General features: G+C 50.3%; 4 non-coding genes across 4 annotated transcripts; all 4 read left to right on the top strand.

The window, feature by feature from the left end:
- The first annotated feature begins 6464 nt into the window (after positions 1-6464).
- Trnas-cga (transfer RNA serine (anticodon CGA)) lies at positions 6465-6539 on the top strand. The gene has a single exon. It is a non-coding gene; the product is annotated as a tRNA-Ser (tRNA).
- A 526-nt stretch (positions 6540-7065) lies between these two features.
- On the top strand, positions 7066-7140 carry Trnal-caa (transfer RNA leucine (anticodon CAA)). The gene has a single exon. It is a non-coding gene; the product is annotated as a tRNA-Leu (tRNA).
- Positions 7141-11279: 4139 nt separating this feature from the next.
- Trnas-cga (transfer RNA serine (anticodon CGA)) lies at positions 11280-11354 on the top strand. The gene has a single exon. It is a non-coding gene; the product is annotated as a tRNA-Ser (tRNA).
- A 527-nt stretch (positions 11355-11881) lies between these two features.
- Positions 11882-11956, top strand: Trnal-caa (transfer RNA leucine (anticodon CAA)). The gene has a single exon. It is a non-coding gene; the product is annotated as a tRNA-Leu (tRNA).
- The last annotated feature ends 629 nt before the right edge of the window (positions 11957-12585 follow it).

The raw sequence follows: 12585 nt of genomic DNA, 5'->3' as shown, positions 1-12585 counted from the left end.
GGTGGCAGCAGGACGAGGAGATGCACCAGTAGCTGGTCTCGCGCGTGCCCATCGCGCTGCGACATTTCCACTCTCTGAGTACTCCAGACGTTTCCAACGAGTTTGATTCAAAGACGTCGAGAAGGCCGATCCAACACAGAGCTCATTGTCCTCTGAACCATCATGTGCGATAGCCAAACCTACAACGTTACCACACTTAACGTCAATAGAATTCAAAGTGCGGTGAAACTCCGTTCGCTAACTGATTTCTTGTATGGTACCAGCGTTGACATTGCCCTCCTACAGGAGGTAGTCACAGTCTTGGAAGTGCCCGGTTACGTTCTCATTGATAACATCAATCTCCAGGATGCTGTCGGCACTGCCATACTTCTGCGCGACGGTATACCATTTACGGATGTGCAGCGGCTGCCTAGTGGTCGTGGCATTTCTCTTCGAGTGAATGGTGTGCAGATTGTTAACGTGTACGCTCCCTCAGGTAGCACTCATAAGAGAGATCGTTCAACATATTATAAAAACGAGGTTCCCATCCTTCTTAGCGCTTATTGTGCACATCTCATCGTCGGTGGTGACTTCAATTGTGTGCTTAACGACAGAGACCAAACTCCTAACACGAACAGATGTATCGAACTTGAACATTTAATTCATGGCATGCGTCTTCACGATACATGGCAACAACTGCACGGTGAACGGGTAGCGTACACCTTCGTAACCAGTCATTCTGCCAGTCGGCTGGATAGGATCTATGTGTCCGAGGCCCTCCAGCGACACGCTGTGAACTGTGACATAGCTCCTGTCAACATCTCCGACCATTGTGCGTATCAGTGTTACCTTAACCTACACCGCCAGCAAATATACCGCGGGACAGGCTACTGGAAATTGAATGTCAGCCTTCTGCAGGATGCCCAACTTGAAGCGGAGGTGAACATAACGTGGCAACAGCTCCAGCGGCAACGACGTCGTTACGATAGCGTTCTACAGTGGTGGATTCAGTGTGCTAAGCCTAAATTACGCCTCACCCTCATGAGTTACGCCCGACAAAAAAGCTTTTGGCAGAAACAGACTATTGAGTTTTATTATCGCTGTTTGAGAGAACTGTACAGTCGCGCTAACAATCCTTCTCGCGATATCGACATAAAGATCAAACGATATAAAGCGAAAATCACGGCGATACAACGCCAACGAATGCAAGGCATCATCGTGCGAGCCCACCCCAAGGACGTTGCCGCCGAAGAACGGGCCTCTCTGTACCACATCCTGAGAACGACGAAACGGTGCAAAGCCATGTTGATTGAAGCCGTCGTTGATGACGCTGAGAATGCCATCACGAAGCAACGTGACATCATCTCGCACGTCTACGACTATTATAGTCAACTTTACAAGAAGCAAGCCGTTGATGAACACTCGTGCGACGATTTTCTTAGGACCTTGAGCTGTCGCTTGTCACAACAGGATACTGCAAATCTGGAATCTCTTTTCACAGAGGACGAAATCCGACTGGCGGTCCACAGTGCAAAGAAAGGGAAGTCACCAGGACCCGACGGTCTCAGCGCTGAGTTTTACCAGCGTTACTGGAACCTCCTCGGTCCGACACTCCTCGAGATAGCGAATGAACTCTGGCACCTGGAAGTCATACCCAAGGCATTTACGGAAGGTATCATCCTGCCCTTACCGAAAAAAGGGAACAGCAGGAAGGTCGAAAACATGCGACCCATCACACTCCTCAATGCCGATTTCAAAATCATCACCAGATCGATTAAGCTCAGGATGCAAACCGTTATGTACAAGGTTTTGGGCAGTTACCAGTACAGTGCAGTGCAAGGTCGAAGTGCAATCTCAGCAGCCTGCGATTTGAGGGACATCATCTGTTCGTATGCTGAAACCAAAGGACAGGGCGCTCTGATCTTTCTAGATTTTGAGAAGGCTTATGACCGTGTACGTCATGACTTCCTCTTTAAAAGCATGAAGAAACTCGGTTTTGGACTTCATCTCATAGAATTAATTCGCAAACTTACTACAAACGCTTATTCACGGATTCTCATTAATGGCCATTTTACAAAAGAAGTTTCCATTGAGCAATCCGTCCGCCAAGGATGTCCTCTGTCAATGATTTTGTACGCCATTGCAGTGGAGCCGCTACTGAACAACTTGGCGCATAGCGGGATCGGACTTAGCGTCGAGTCTGTCACTATCCCATGCATTGCCTATGCTGACGATGTATGCGTAACTGTGTCATCATCGCAACAACTTCTGTCAGCGGAAACTCTTTTACAAACATTCACGTTTCTTTCAGGAGCAATCCTCAATAGAACTAAAACCACAGCTTTGCAGATCGGTGGCGGTATCGGAGACATATCCCATGTTACCTGGTGCAAGGTCAAGGATTCTCACACAACCCTCGGTGTTACTTTTGAGGCCAAACCAGACAAATTCCTGACGAAGAACTGGTCACACATGCTTAATAAATTACGTGCTGCTTTGATACTTCACTCCGACCGTGACTTGAACATCCTACAGAAAGTTAAGACCATCGAGATCGCCATTACGAGCAAGATGACTTATTTGGCGCAAATTCTTCCAATCTCCGACCATCTAGCCAAGAGTATACAACAAGCGTTATGTTGGTTTCTTTTTAGGGGGCACATTTTCAAAGTTCAATTCGATACCTTAACCTTACCTTCGTTCAAAGGTGGCCTTAACCTCATTAAAGTACACAAAAAATGTGTCACCCTGCTCCTAAATCGCATCAGGAAGGAGTTCCGTACCCGGAGGACCAGTATCATCACAAACCTCATTCAGCGGTGGAAGCCTCATAGCCTTGACCCACCCGTTAATATCGCCGGCATTCCACTTTCTTACCGACATGTGCGACTGTACTATATGGAAATGAGCTACATTCGACACAACATCGTCGATAACGGAAGCCTGACGAACAGGAAGCTTTATGGCCTTCTCACGACAACAAACCACAGGAATCGTCTCGAAGAAAAACATCCACATACACATTGGAGTATAGTATGGCGGAATGTGCACAGCGACGTGTTACCGTCACGCGTCATTGCCGACTGGTATCTAACAGTCAACGATAAAGTAGCAACGAATGAAAAGCTACATAAAATTGGCCTTCATCCAACGCCCAACTGTGACGCATGCGGAAGGGTCGATACGCTTCTTCATAGGTTCACGTGCGGACATGCAGAAGAAATTACTACATTTCTTCGTCAACGATTGTCGGTGATAGACCGTACGACGCTCTGTGGTGTAGATCTTTTAGAGATCATTCAGCCACAAAAACTGAGATATCCACGAACAAAAAACAACGCTGCAACGTGGATCATGGGCCACACAGCATCGTTTATTATGCAGAATAGGCATGCTACTTTCCTCGACTATTATTCTTACATAGAAGTTGAACACTTTAAAATGAGACAACACTGTGACTACAGGAGGATATTTGGAAATATGCTGAACATCATAATTAACGGTTAAATGCTTCAAATGCAATATTTCGGATCGCAGAGGTTGCCAGTGACCTGTATGTATGAATCCCATTTGCTTCCTGGGACTTTAGTACTTGTCGGAATTTTACGATACTATTCAGATGCTCACCAATGCAGAAGGCATTTTTTCTTTCCCTTTTTCGCTTTTCCCTTCTCTCTCAGAGCGAGCGGAGCAACCTTCCTTCAATTATGAAGTGATAGTCTTTTGTGCACCATAAAAATTTCTGTTTACTACTAGGCTAAAAAAAAAAAAAAAAAAAAAAAAAAAAAAAGTTGGTAGAGCACTTGCCCGCGAAAGGCAAAGGTCCCGAGTTCGAGTCTCGGTCGGGCACACAGTTTTAATCTGCCAGGAAGTTTCATATCAGCGCACACTCCGCTGCAGAGTGAAAATCTCATTCTGGAAACATCCCCCAGGCTGTGGCTAAGCCATGTCTCCGCAATATCCTTTCTTTCAGGAGTGCTAGGTCTGCATGGTTCGCAGGAGAGCTTCTGTAAAGTTTGGAAGGTAGGAGACGAGGTACTGGCAGAAGTAAAGCTGTGAGTACCGGGCGTGAGTCGTGCTTCGGTAGCTCAGTTGGTAGAGCACTTGCCCGCGAAAGGCAAAGGTCCCGAGCTCGAGTCTCGGTCGGGCACACAGTTTTAATCTGCCAGGAAGTTTCATATCAGCGCACACTCCGCTGCAGAGTGAAAATCTCATTCTGGAAACATCCCCCAGGCTGTGGCTAAGCCATGTCTCCGCAATATCCTTTCTTTCAGGAGTGCTAGTTCTGCATGGTTCGCAGGAGAGCTTCTGTAAAGTTTGGAAGGTAGGAGACGAGGTACTGGCAGAAGTAAAGCTGTGAGTACCGGGCGTGAGTCGTGCTTCGGTAGCTCAGTTGGTAGAGCACTTGCCTGCGAAAGGCAAAGGTCCCGAGTTCGAGTCTCGGTCGGGCACACAGTTTTAATCTGCCAGGAAGTTTCATATCAGCGCACACTCCGCTGCAGAGTGAAAATCTCATTCTGGAAACATCCCCCAGGCTGTGGCTAAGCCATGTCTCCGCAATATCCTTTCTTTCAGGAGTGCTAGTTCTGCATGGTTCGCAGGAGAGCTTCTGTAAAGTTTGGAAGGTAGGAGACGAGGTACTGGCAGAAGTAAAGCTGTGAGTACCGGGCGTGAGTCGTGCTTCGGTAGCTCAGTTGGTAGAGCACTTGCCCGCGAAAGGCAAAGGTCCCGAGTTCGAGTCTCGGTCGGGCACACAGTTTTAATCTGCCAGGAAGTTTCATATCAGCGCACACTCCGCTGCAGAGTGAAAATCTCATTCTGGAAACATCCCCCAGGCTGCGGCTAAGCCATGTCTCCGCAATATCCTTTCTTTCAGGAGTGCTAGTTCTGCATGGTTCGCAGGAGAGCTTCTGTAAAGTTTGGAAGGTAGGAGACGAGGTACTGGCAGAAGTAAAGCTGTGAGTACCGGGCGTGAGTCGTGCTTCGGTAGCTCAGTTGGTAGAGCACTTGCCCGCGAAAGGCAAAGGTCCCGAGTTCGAGTCTCGGTCGGGCACACAGTTTTAATCTGCCAGGAAGTTTCATATCAGCGCACACTCCGCTGCAGAGTGAAAATCTAATTCTGGAAACATCCCCCAGGCTGTGGCTAAGCCATGTCTCCGCAATATCCTTTCTTTCAGGAGTGCTAGTTCTGCATGGTTCGCAGAAGAGCTTCTGTAAAGTTTGGAAGGTAGGAGACGAGGTACTGGCAGAAGTAAAGCTGTGAGTACCGGGCGTGAGTCGTGCTTCGGTAGCTCAGTTGGTAGAGCACTTGCCCGCGAAAGGCAAAGGTCCCGAGTTCGAGTCTCGGTCGGGCACACAGTTTTAATCTGCCAGGAAGTTTCATATCAGCGCACACTCCGCTGCAGAGTGAAAATCTCATTCTGGAAACATCACCCAGGCTGTGGCTAAGCCATGTCTCCGCAATATCCTTTCTTTCAGGAGTGCTAGTTCTGCATGGTTCGCAGGAGAGCTTCTGTAAAGTTTGGAAGGTAGGAGACGAGGTACTGGCAGAAGTAAAGCTGTGAGTACCGGGCGTGAGTCGTGCTTCGGTAGCTCAGTTGGTAGAGCACTTGCCCGCGAAAGGCAAAAGTCCCGAGTTCGAGTCTCGGTCGGGCACACAGTTTTAATCTGCCAGGAAGTTTCATATCAGCGCACACTCCGCTGCAGAGTGAAAATCTCATTCTGGAAACATCCCCCAGGCTGTGGCTAAGCCATGTCTCCGCAATATCCTTTCTTTCAGGAGTGCTAGTTCTGCATGGTTCGCAGGAGAGCTTCTGTAAAGTTTGGAAGGTAGGAGACGAGGTACTGGCAGAAGTAAAGCTGTGAGTACCGGGCGTGAGTCGTGCTTCGGTAGCTCAGTTGGTAGAGCACTTGCCCGCGAAAGGCAAAGGTCCCGAGTTCGAGTCTCGGTCGGGCACACAGTTTTAATCTGCCAGGAAGTTTCATATCAGCGCACACTCCGCTGCAGAGTGAAAATCTCATTCTGGAAACATCCCCCAGGCTGTGGCTAAGCCATGTCTCCGCAATATCCTTTCTTTCAGGAGTGCTAGTTCTGCATGGTTCGCAGGAGAGCTTCTGTAAAGTTTGGAAGGTAGGAGACGAGGTACTGGCAGAAGTAAAGCTGTGAGTACCGGGCGTGAGTCGTGCTTCGGTAGCTCAGTTGGTAGAGCACTTGCCCGCGAAAGGCAAAGGTCCCGAGTTCGAGTCTCGGTCGGGCACACAGTTTTAATCTGCCAGGAAGTTTCATATCAGCGCACACTCCGCTGCAGAGTGAAAATCTCATTCTGGAAACATCCCCCAGGCTGTGGCTAAGCCATGTCTCCGCAATATCCTTTCTTTCAGGAGTGTCAGTTCTGCATGGTTCGCAGGAGAGCTTCTGTAAAGTTTGGAAGGTAGGAGACGAGGTACTGGCAGAAGTAAAGCTGTGAGTACCGGGCGTGAGTCGTGCTTCGGTAGCTCAGTTGGTAGAGCACTTGCCCTCGAAAGACAAAGGTCCCGAGTTCGAGTCTCGGTCGGGAACACAGTTTTAATCTGCCAGGAAGTTTCATATCAGCGCACACTCCGCTGCAGAGTGAAAATCTCATTCTGGAAACATCCCCCAGGCTGTGGCTAAGCCATGTCTCCGCAATATCCTTTCTTTCAGGAGTGCTAGTTCTGCATGGTTCGCAGGAGAGCTTCTGTAAAGTTGGGAAGGTAGGAGACGAGGTACTGGCAGAAGTAAAGCTGTGAGTACCGGGCGTGAGTCGTGCTTCGGTAGCTCAGTTGGTAGAGCACTTGCCCGCGAAAGGCAAAAGTCCCGAGTTCGAGTCTCGGTCGGGCACACAGTTTTAATCTGCCAGGAAGTTTCATATCAGCGCACACTCCGCTGCAGAGTGAAAATCTCATTCTGGAAACATCCCCCAGGCTGTGGCTAAGCCATGTCTCCGCAATATCCTTTCTTTCAGGAGTGCTAGTTCTGCATGGTTCGCAGGAGAGCTTCTGTAAAGTTTGGAAGGTAGGAGACGAGGTACTGGCAGAAGTAAAGCTGTGAGTACCGGGCGTGAGTCGTGCTTCGGTAGCTCAGTTGGTAGAGCACTTGCCCGCAAAAGGCAAAGGTCCCGAGTTCGAGTCTCGGTCGGGCACACAGTTTTAATCTGCCAGGAAGTTTCATATCAGCGCACACTCCGCTGCAGAGTGAAAATCTCATTCTGGAAACATCCCCCAGGCTGTGGCTAAGCCATGTCTCCGCAATATCCTTTCTTTCAGGAGTGCTAGTTCTGCATGGTTCGCAGGAGAGCTTCTGTAAAGTTTGGAAGGTAGGAGACGAGGTACTGGCAGAAGTAAAGCTGTGAGTACCGGGCGTGAGTCGTGCTTCGGTAGCTCAGTTGGTAGAGCACTTGCCCGCGAAAGGCAAAGGTCCCGAGTTCGAGTCTCGGTCGGGCACACAGTTTTAATCTGCCAGGAAGTTTCATATCAGCGCACACTCCGCTGCAGAGTGAAAATCTCATTCTGGAAACATCCCCCAGGCTGTGGCTAAGCCATGTCTCCGCAATATCCTTTCTTTCAGGAGTGCTAGTTCTGCATGGTTCGCAGGAGAGCTTCTGTAAAGTTTGGAAGGTAGGAGACGAGGTACTGGCAGAAGTAAAGCTGTGAGTACCGGGCGTGAGTCGTGCTTCGGTAGCTCAGTTGGTAGAGCACTTGCCCGTGACAGGCAAAGGTCCCGAGCTCGAGTCTCGGTCGGGCACACAGTTTTAATCTGCCAGGAAGTTTCATATCAGCGCACACTCCGCTGCAGAGTGAAAATCTAATTCTGGAAACATCCCCCAGGCTGTGGCTAAGCCATGTCTCCGCAATATCCTTTCTTTCAGGAGTGCTAGTTCTGCATGGTTCGCAGGAGAGCTTCTGTAAAGTTTGGAAGGTAGGAGACGAGGTACTGGCAGAAGTAAAGCTGTGAGTACCGGGCGTGAGTCGTGCTTCGGTAGCTCAGTTGGTAGAGCACTTGCCCGCGAAAGGCAAAGGTCCCGAGTTCGAGTCTCGGTCGGGCACACAGTTTTAATCTGCCAGGAAGTTTCATATCAGCGCACACTCCGCTGCAGAGTGAAAATCTCATTCTGGAAACATCCCCCAGGCTGTGGCTAAGCCATGTCTCCGCAATATCCTTTCTTTCAGGAGTGCTAGTTCTGCATGGTTCGCAGGAGAGCTTCTGTAAAGTTTGGAAGGTAGGAGACGAGGTACTGGCAGAAGTAAAGCTGTGAGTACCGGGCGTGAGTCGTGCTTCGGTATCTCAGTTGGTAGAGCACTTGCCCGCGAAAGGCAAAGGTCCCGAGTTCGAGTCTCGGTCGGGCACACAGTTTTAATCTGCCAGGAAGTTTCATATCAGCGCACACTCCGCTGCAGAGTGAAAATCTCATTCTGGAAACATCCCCCAGGCTGTGGCTAAGCCATGTCTCCGCAATATCCTTTCTTTCAGGAGTGCTAGTTCTGCATGGTTCGCAGGAGAGCTTCTGTAAAGTTTGGAAGGTAGGAGACGAGGTACTGGCAGAAGTAAAGCTGTGAGTACCGGGCGTGAGTCGTGCTTCGGTAGCTCAGTTGGTAGAGCACTTGCCCGTGACAGGCAAAGGTCCCGAGCTCGAGTCTCGGTCGGGCACACAGTTTTAATCTGCCAGGAAGTTTCATATCAGCGCACACTCCGCTGCAGAGTGAAAATCTAATTCTGGAAACATCCCCCAGGCTGTGGCTAAGCCATGTCTCCGCAATATCCTTTCTTTCAGGAGTGCTAGTTCTGCATGGTTCGCAGGAGAGCTTCTGTAAAGTTTGGAAGGTAGGAGACGAGGTACTGGCAGAAGTAAAGCTGTGAGTACCGGGCGTGAGTCGTGCTTCGGTAGCTCAGTTGGTAGAGCACTTGCCCGCGAAAGGCAAAGGTCCCGAGTTCGAGTCTCGGTCGGGCACACAGTTTTAATCTGCCAGGAAGTTTCATATCAGCGCACACTCCGCTGCAGAGTGAAAATCTCATTCTGGAAACATCCCCCAGGCTGTGGCTAAGCCATGTCTCCGCAATATCCTTTCTTTCAGGAGTGCTAGTTCTGCATGGTTCGCAGGAGAGCTTCTGTAAAGTTTGGAAGGTAGGAGACGAGGTACTGGCAGAAGTAAAGCTGTGAGTACCGGGCGTGAGTCGTGCTTCGGTATCTCAGTTGGTAGAGCACTTGCCCGCGAAAGGCAAAGGTCCCGAGTTCGAGTCTCGGTCGGGCACACAGTTTTAATCTGCCAGGAAGTTTCATATCAGCGCACACTCCGCTGCAGAGTGAAAATCTCATTCTGGAAACATCCCCCAGGCTGTGGCTAAGCCATGTCTCCGCAATATCCTTTCTTTCAGGAGTGCTAGTTCTGCATGGTTCGCAGGAGAGCTTCTGTAAAGTTTGGAAGGTAGGAGACGAGGTACTGGCAGAAGTAAAGCTGTGAGTACCGGGCGTGAGTCGTGCTTCGGTATCTCAGTTGGTAGAGCACTTGCCCGCGAAAGGCAAAGGTCCCGAGTTCGAGTCTCGGTCGGGCACACAGTTTTAATCTGCCAGGAAGTTTCATATCAGCGCACACTCCGCTGCAGAGTGAAAATCTCATTCTGGAAACATCCCCCAGGCTGTGGCTAAGCCATGTCTCCGCAATATCCTTTCTTTCAGGAGTGCTAGTTCTGCATGGTTCGCAGGAGAGCTTCTGTAAAGTTTGGAAGGTAGGAGACGAGGTACTGGCAGAAGTAAAGCTGTGAGTACCGGGCGTGAGTCGTGCTTCGGTAGCTCAGTTGGTAGAGCACTTGCCCGCGAAAGGCAAAGGTCCCGAGTTCGAGTCTCGGTCGGGCACACAGTTTTAATCTGCCAGGAAGTTTCATATCAGCGCACACTCCGCTGCAGAGTGAAAATCTCATTCTGGAAACATCCCCCAGGCTGTGGCTAAGCCATGTCTCCGCAATATCCTTTCTTTCAGGAGTGCTAGTTCTGCATGGTTCACAGGAGAGCTTCTGTAAAGTTTGGAAGATAGGAGACGAGGTACTGGCAGAAGTAAAGCTGTGAGTACCGGGCGTGAGTCGTGCTTCGGTAGCTCAGTTGGTAGAGCACTTGCCCGCGAAAGGCAAAGGTCCCGAGTTCGAGTCTCGGTCGGGCACACAGTTTTAATCTGCCAGGTAGTTTCATATCAGCGCACACTCCGCTGCAGAGTGAAAATCTCATTCTGGAAACATCCCCCAGGCTGTGGCTAAGCCATGTCTCCGCAATATCCTTTCTTTCAGGAGTGCTAGTTCTGCATGGTTCGCAGGAGAGCTTCTGTAACGGTTGGAAGGTAGGAGACGAGGTACTGGCAGAAGTAAAGCTGTGAGTACCGGGCGTGAGTCGTGCTTCGGTAGCTCAGTTGGTAGAGCACTTGTCCGCGAAAGGCAAAGGTCCCGAGTTCGAGTCTCGGTCGGGCACACAGTTTTAATCTGCCAGGAAGTTTCATATCAGCGCACACTCCGCTGCAGAGTGAAAATCTCATTCTGGAAACATCCCCCAGGCTGTGGCTAAGCCATGTCTCCGCAATATCCTTTCTTTCAGGAGTGCTAGTTCTGCATGGTTCGCAGGAGAGCTTCTGTAAAGTTGGGAAGGTAGGAGACGAGGTACTGGCAGAAGAAAAGCTGTGACTACCGGGCGTGAGTCGTGCTTCGGTAGCTCAGTTGGTAGAGCACTTGCCCGCGAAAGGCAAAGGTCCCGAGTTCGAGTCTCGGTCGGGCACACAGTTTTAATCTGCCAGGAAGTTTCATATCAGCGCACACTCCGCTGCAGAGTGAAAATCTCATTCTGGAAACATCCCCCAGGCTGTGGCTAAGCCATGTCTCCGCAATATCCTTTCTTTCAGGAGTGCTAGTTCTGCATGGTTCGCAGGAGAGCTTCTGTAAAGTTTGGAAGGTAGGAGACGAGGTACTGGCAGAAGTAAAGCTGTGAGTACCGGGCGTGAGTCGTGCTTCGGTAGCTCAGTTGGTAGAGCACTTGCCCGCGAAAGGCAAAAGTCCCGAGTTCGAGTCTCGGTCGGGCACACAGTTTTAATCTGCCAGGAAGTTTCATATCAGCGCACACTCCGCTGCAGAGTGAAAATCTCATTCTGGAAACATCCCCCAGGCTGTGGCTAAGCCATGTCTCCGCAATATCCTTTCTTTCAGGAGTGTCAGTTCTGCATGGTTCGCAGGAGAGCTTCTGTAAAGTTTGGAAGGTAGGAGACGAGGTACTGGCAGAAGTAAAGCTGTGAGTACCGGGCGTGAGTCGTGCTTCGGTAGCTCAGTTGGTAGAGCACTTGCCCTCGAAAGACAAAGGTCCCGAGTTCGAGTCTCGGTCGGGCACACAGTTTTAATCTGCCAGGAAGTTTCATATCAGCGCACACTCCGCTGCAGAGTGAAAATCTCATTCTGGAAACATCCCCCAGGCTGTGGCTAAGCCATGTCTCCGCAATATCCTTTCTTTCAGGAGTGCTAGTTCTGCATGGTTCGCAGGAGAGCTTCTGTAAAGTTGGGAAGGTAGGAGACGAGGTACTGGCAGAAGTAAAGCTGTGAGTACCGGGCGTGAGTCGTGCTTCGGTAGCTCAGTTGGTAGAGCACTTGCCCGCGAAAGGCAAAAGTCCCGAGTTCGAGTCTCGGTCGGGCACACAGTTTTAATCTGCCAGGAAGTTTCATATCAGCGCACACTCCGCTGCAGAGTGAAAATCTCATTCTGGAAACATCCCCCAGGCTGTGGCTAAGCCATGTCTCCGCAATATCCTTTCTTTCAGGAGTGCTAGTTCTGCATGGTTCGCAGGAGAGCTTCTGTAAAGTTTGGAAGGTAGGAGACGAGGTACTGGCAGAAGTAAAGCTGTGAGTACCGGGCGTGAGTCGTGCTTCGGTAGCTCAGTTGGTAGAGCACTTGCCCGCAAAAGGCAAAGGTCCCGAGTTCGAGTCTCGGTCGGGCACACAGTTTTAATCTGCCAGGAAGTTTCATATCAGCGCACACTCCGCTGCAGAGTGAAAATCTCATTCTGGAAACATCCCCCAGGCTGTGGCTAAGCCATGTCTCCGCAATATCCTTTCTTTCAGGAGTGCTAGTTCTGCATGGTTCGCAGGAGAGCTTCTGTAAAGTTTGGAAGGTAGGAGACGAGGTACTGGCAGAAGTAAAGCTGTGAGTACCGGGCGTGAGTCGTGCTTCGGTAGCTCAGTTGGTAGAGCACTTGCCCGCGAAAGGCAAAGGTCCCGAGTTCGAGTCTCGGTCGGGCACACAGTTTTAATCTGCCAGGAAGTTTCATATCAGCGCACACTCCGCTGCAGAGTGAAAATCTCATTCTGGAAACATCCCCCAGGCTGTGGCTAAGCCATGTCTCCGCAATATCCTTTCTTTCAGGAGTGCTAGTTCTGCATGGTTCGCAGGAGAGCTTCTGTAAAGTTTGGAAGGTAGGAGACGAGGTACTGGCAGAAGTAAAGCTGTGAGTACCGGGCGTGAGTCGTGCTTCGGTAGCTCAGTTGGTAGAGCACTTGCCCGTGACAGGCAAAGGTCCCGAGCTCGAGTCTCGGTCGGGCACACAGTTTTAATCTGCCAGGAAGTTTCA

The sequence above is a fragment of the Schistocerca nitens genome, chromosome 1, assembly GCF_023898315.1.
Source record: "Schistocerca nitens isolate TAMUIC-IGC-003100 chromosome 1, iqSchNite1.1, whole genome shotgun sequence".
NCBI classification, from domain to species: Eukaryota; Metazoa; Arthropoda; class Insecta; order Orthoptera; family Acrididae; genus Schistocerca; species Schistocerca nitens.
Note: the sequence above shows the minus strand (reverse complement) of the source record. Positions and strands in the feature narration are given on the sequence as shown.